The following is a 6,000-nucleotide window of genomic DNA, read 5'->3' as shown; positions in this document are numbered from 1 at the left end:
CAGCATGACCTTGCATGTACAGTGCTTGTGAGGTCACGCTGCAGGGAGGACACCATTTTTAAACTGCAACTTCCATGCTGTCTGGGGAAGTGGGAAACAACACATCTGAAAATGGGGTCATGCAGGGAAAATGTTTGGGAATCATTGCTTTAGAGTTTAGGTTTACCTTTTATAATAGTTAAGCAGGGGTGGATTGATTTAAATCAACGCAATTTAAATCATTGATTTAAATCACCAAGAGAAAATCACTGATTTAAATCAAGTTTCCCACTGATAAGCTGCAGATACAGCAACAGCACATTAAGAATGGCAAGAACTAAATCACACACACAAACACAATAGCACTTATATTTTATTCAACTAAACCTTAAATGTTACATAAATGTTTCACATTTGCAATTGCAGCAGTCTCCTGAGTTGCCAGCTGATGGCTGTCCTTAAACTTTTTTTTTTTTTAATTTTCAATTTATTAACTCTAACAGACAAGTCATCACAACACTAAATGTACACTGTCCTTAAAATTTCTACAACTAGCTCTCATCTTCCCCACTCCAACTGTCATTTTTATTCATAGACTGAAACAGAAATATGAGTTTTCCTGCTTTTTCAACTCCCAGTTGATTTCTTAGCTTTGAGTGAATAATACTAAACCATGAAAATATTCTTTCTGTGCCTGTAGAGGAAGCTACTGCTGTGAAAAGTTGGCTTAGCAACTGAAGGAACTATTTCAAGATGCCTGGCTAATGATTTCCACCAATTCAGGGGAGTGACTTTGTTCAAAACATCATCAGTAAACATGTACTTGACACATTTTTCTTTTTTACCCAGGGAAGGAATTTCTTCAAAATATTCCCAGATAGGGTCTCTCTTATGCCCAGAAGCCATGACAGTTTGTCTGTGGCAAAAGTCTGTTGGAATTTAGGAAGCTGTGTGTGTACTAAATGTCTTCCCTTTTTCTTTCCAGTCCACTGTTCCCTTCTACTCTGCCTCCATCCTTTGTCTCTCTGTCTTTAAGACAGTGTCTTAACTAACTCCTCTGCCTTGCTTGACCCAGTTCCACCACATAAGCACAGAACAACAATCCTATCCAGCCTGTGTCCTTCTTTGTACCTGACTTTAATCTGCTGAGAAACAGAAACAGAAAGCCCAGAACTTTTAAGAAGCAAGAACTGGTATTTAGGCTGGATAGACTATAGCCATTAATACATTGTTATGAGCCTGTTAGTGTAGGTTTAGCATGTTTGTGATGAGAGTTAATTGTAACTGTTATTTTTTAAACAAGAAATTTAGTATTTTATTGATTTTTTTTAAAATTAAATCTGATTTCAATAAAAAGGTCCAATTTTTTTTTTTTTTAAAAAATCATTTATTTTTATCGACCCTGTAGTTAAGCCAAACTGTGTGCTTACTTTATGTGGCCCCAGTACACAGAACAAACGAATGAGGGCACAATAATATGACAGATAAAAATTAAACCCAAGGGCCAAAATTCACTGTTCACAGCCCATCCAATGTGTTTGAGACCAGTGGAGGGGCTGTACTGAAAGCACAACTGAGCCCCTTGGAATTAATTTTTACCTACGGGTCCCATTATAACCTCCTGCTTTCTGAGAAGGCCCCAGCTGACAATAGCTAGGTAAAGGAGCTGCGTTTTTAACCAAATAACTAGAGGCAGGCGCCTATTAAAGACAAAATGCGGGGGAGGGGGCACGAATAGCAGCGGGGGGTGGTTCGAGTCACATCTAGACTGTGGAGAGGCGACTGAACCGGCGTTGAAGATGAGCAGGGCTCTGTGGGCCCAGGGGCTGGGCGGTCCGTCCCCCCCCCCGTATCAGCCAGCGCGCTGCAGCTGAGGTGAGGAAGGGCTCCAGGCTAATAGACCCCCAGGTGTTCGAGCTCGGGGGGAGTCATGGGAGAGGCCGAGGCGCAGAGCAGGGGCAGAGCAGCAGCGGCGGGATGACTGGACGCCAGCCCCGCCCCAGGAGGAAGCACCGCCCAACAGCTGCTGCTGCTGCCCCCTAGGCCTGGCTGCACCCACACGCCCCCATCGCTCCCTGTCACTCTGCAGTAGCGCCCCCCACCCTCTCTGCCTGTGTCGCGGCGGCGCCCGGCTAAGGTAGGAAGGGGCCGGGGCCGGGCTGGCTTGTGCTGAGCGCGGGGCCGGGCCCAGCCGCGGAGGGGCGGGTTGGGGGAGCTGGAGAAGCGCCTCCCTCCAGGTGCCGGGGCCGGAGGGAGCGAGGCGCGGCGGCGGCTGCTGCTGGAGGCTCCTCCCGGGAGGTGAGCGGGTCCCGGGCGGGGCGGGCGGATGCATCCCTCTCCTCGCCACCGCATGCACGTCTCCGCGGGGGGCTGCAGCAGCGGGGGCCTTGGGGAGAGAGAGCCCTGCGCTCCCAGCCCCATTGGCTTCCGTGGGGCCAGACCCCTCGGCCCCATCCACTCCAGCGCTCACTCCCGAGCATCCCCCTCCTCTCCATCGTCGGGCCGCGAGCAGCCCGGGCTGCGCAGAGGAAGCCCCAGAGACGGGCAGCGCCGCAGACTTGCGCTGCTGGGGGCTCGGCCGGCTGCCCGTGCCAACTGCCCCTCCCTCAACACAGCAGAGCGGATCCCTGCCAGCACTGATGGAGCTTGTCTCCCCCCTCCGCCCCCCAGCCCCACATCTAGGGGGCGCGTTCACTGATCATCAGCCTCTTGCATTACTCCGCGGGAGTGCCGTGGGGCGGCGCAGGGTGCAAAGTCAGCCCGGGATTGGAACCAGGGCGTGGGTTAGAGTGGCCAGGTCACACCTGGAAAAGCACCAAAGTCACACTTTCAGTGTCAGCCATTGTCAGTGGGACTCCAGCTCTGAAGTGGCCTGTGTGGAAATGTAAATTTGACCCCTTTTGGAGCTGTGCCTTCTGTGCCTCCCAGACCAGACCCTGGCTGGAGCTCACTTTTCCCCTGCCTGGGCTCTGGCAGGAGTTTGCTCCTCCCATCCGTGCCCTGGCAGGAGATTGCCTCCCTGCATCCCTGGGGCAGAAGATTTCTGTGCCCCTGATGATTACAGGTGGGGTGGGGGGAGGCGTGCCCCTGCTTGCCTCTACCCCTGCTTTGGTGGGTTGGGAAATATCTCCTGATAAGGTACTGGGCCAAATTCTGCTCTATTACACACCGGTCAATTCTTCACTGATGGTAGCAGTTAGAGGCCCCAACCAAGATCTGGGCTCCATTGTGCTAGGCACTGTACAGATGAATAGTGAGAGACAATCCTTGCTCCCAGAGAGTTTACAATCTAAATAGACAAAGTATGGGAGAGGGGGCTGATGTAAAGAGAGAAATGACTTGCCCAAGATCCTACAGTAGATCAAGGGCAGAAACAGGAATAAATCTAGGGCTGGTCTACACTTAAAAATGAGGTCAGTGTAGCTATGTTGCTCAGGGATGTGAAAAATCCACACCCCTGAGCATGAGCATCATAGCTGCGCCAACCTAACCCCCGGCTAGGTTGACAGAAGAATGCTTCCATTAATCTCAGGGAGAGAGAGTACCTATAGCGACAGAAAAACCTCTTCTATTGGTATAGGCTGTGTCTACACTACAGGGTTATGCCAACATAGCAACTGCACCATAGTTGTGCTGTTGCAGCCCCCATAGTGTAGATATAGGTGTCCTGGATCCATACTTCATTCCCTATCCTCTAGACCAGTGGTTCTCAACCATGGGTACACGTACGATTGGGAGTGTGCAGAGGTCTTCCAGGGGTACTTCAACTCATCTAGATATTTGCCTATTTTTACAAAAGGCTACATAAAAAGCACTAGTAAAGTCAGTACAAACTAAAATTTCATGCAAACAAAAAGAGAAAGTAAGCAATTTTTTAGTAATAGTGTGTAGTGACATTTTTGTATTTTTGTGTCTGAATTTGTAAGCAAGTAGTTTTAAAGTGAGATGAAACTTGAGGTATGCAAGACAAATCAGACTTCTGAAAGGGGTACTGTCATCTGGGAAGTTAGAGGACCACTGCTCTAGACCACATTGCCTTTCAAATTACACCAACAAAACTGAGAACAGAGTTTGGCCCAATTGTCTGTATGCAGGGTGGGAAACCACTGTAGATTCTTTAAGATGAAAGGTCTTAACTGTTAAAGAAGATGTTTTAATTAATTACTTTACTTAACAACAGGTTCATTGACTAGGAGCTTTTCTCTTTTTCCCTTTCAGTTTTTACACTCTGTTTCTATTGCGCTGTATTTTAATTTTTCTTCTCTTTCTCCTTATTTATGTGTCTCTACCTTCTTCCTTTGTGTTTCTTTCTTTCTACACATTCCTGGAAGCCACAAGAGGAAAATGAAAAGAAAACCATTATCTTGAAAAGCATATTTCTGACTGGAAAATTTTGTATCAACCATAATAACAAGAAATACTCAAAATAACTATAAGTGAAATAAGTTGGCAGAAAACAAATACTTCTTTCTTTTTTTTAGTTTGTGTACTTTGTCTATTTGACAACACTCTGTGTATAACCAGTTTCTCTTTTTCCCTGTATAGTCAGTCAGTCAGTGTCTCCTTTGCTGAACCAACACTTACCAACTTCAGTAGTGTAGCAGAAAAACAATTAATTTGATAGTGTTCCATTAACATCCTGTAGAACAGGGATTTAGAATTTACCATGCCAGATTTAGTACATTAAGCAGAATTGACATCTAGCCCCTTGGCTAATATCATGCCCCAAAATAAGACCCCAAACAAACCAAAATCAAACCAACCAAAAAGTCTATATTTAAGACACTTAGCTGGCTGGTTGTGTGCAGTTTGGAGAGAGTCCTTCCTTCCTAATCTCCCTAGGTGATTTATGACAGTGAAATATTATTTAGTGAAGCGTGAGATACGTATTTGCTTTTATTTTGAGTGACTGCGCATTATATGGATTTTTTTAAAATAAAAAGATCCATCTGGTTCTCTTCCTAATTCTGCCAGTGCCACTAAGAATAGAAAACCATTACAGTGTATGGATGATTTTGAATGGTAGTTAATTTGGTGGAATTCTCCTGCTTGGATAATAGCTATGGGAGCTCCCCAAAGCCATCAGAGACTCTTGATCCTATTACTGTTTGTAGCACCCAAGAAATGGAATGTAACCGTGGATGAAATATTCCTTGTAAATTATTGCTGGATGCCATAACCTTAGTTTAATAAGTTTCTTAATACTCTGTATTCAGCAACATTGCCTTAAGGATATGTCAGTCTGTTTTTTTCCATGCTATCTTCCAATCTGTAATTCTCAAAGCAGCTGGTGGAGGAATCTCGGAAGCCCACAATCTTGACATTGCATCTGTTGAGTACTTGATTTGTGACATATGCCTTAACCTTACACAATAATGTCCCAGAGCACTCCAAAAGCAGAGAATGTTGGATAAAAATTTCAATGAAGCGCTGCTTCTGTTTTAATAATGGGTTCTCACAAATATAATTTTCCTTAGTTTGCAATACAGTTCAGCCACCAATGGCCCCTCATCCCAAATGCTATTTGCAGTCCAGTCACCTGCATCTCTTGATCCAGCATTTTTCAGTCCCATCCTAATTCCTTGATATTCCTGATACTTTTCCTAATTATCTGGCTTTTCTCCATATACTTTTTCCATTCGCCCACTCACCAGAGGTCTCAGGAGCACAGGGTTATCTTTTGTCCAAGGGTGATTCTGCTGCTGAAAAGGGTGTATGTGTATGGGAGTGGAAGTATGCTGGGCAAGCTGTCTTGCAGAGAAGCCATCACTGCATGTCCTTTCACACCTCCCAGCTAGGGCTTGATGGGCATTTGCCTCTACTTATGCTACCTGCTCCTATAGCTGCAATCAAAGCAAAGGGAGCAGGGAAATCAGAGATGTGTTCACGCCAATCAATCTCGGAGGTTTGTAATCCAGGTAGTCACCAGTACCTTTCAGCATAACAATAATCTTGGATTGTTCGCTCAAGATTTTCCATACTGTTGTTAAATTTAAAATTGACTCAGGAGCATTGGCTTTG

General features: G+C 45.7%; 1 protein-coding gene across 4 annotated transcripts in view; it reads left to right on the top strand.

Moving 5' to 3' along the window:
- The first annotated feature begins 1,980 nt into the window (after nt 1–1,980).
- Nucleotides 1,981–6,000, top strand: part of STEAP2 (STEAP2 metalloreductase) — a 30,572-nt gene continuing 26,552 nt past the window's right edge. For all 4 annotated transcript variants that reach the window (XM_067562240.1, XM_067562238.1, XM_067562241.1 and 1 more), the window contains exon 1: nt 1,981–2,116. The gene's annotated coding sequence lies outside the window, so the exon portion shown is untranslated. The remainder of the gene's footprint in view (nt 2,117–6,000) is intronic.

Source organism: Emydura macquarii, unplaced genomic scaffold, assembly GCF_026122565.2.
Source record: "Emydura macquarii macquarii isolate MOO-44397 ecotype Brisbane River unplaced genomic scaffold, CSIRO-AGI_Emac_v2 contig_2422, whole genome shotgun sequence".
Classification (NCBI taxonomy): Eukaryota; Metazoa; Chordata; order Testudines; family Chelidae; genus Emydura; species Emydura macquarii.
Note: the sequence above shows the minus strand (reverse complement) of the source record. Positions and strands in the feature narration are given on the sequence as shown.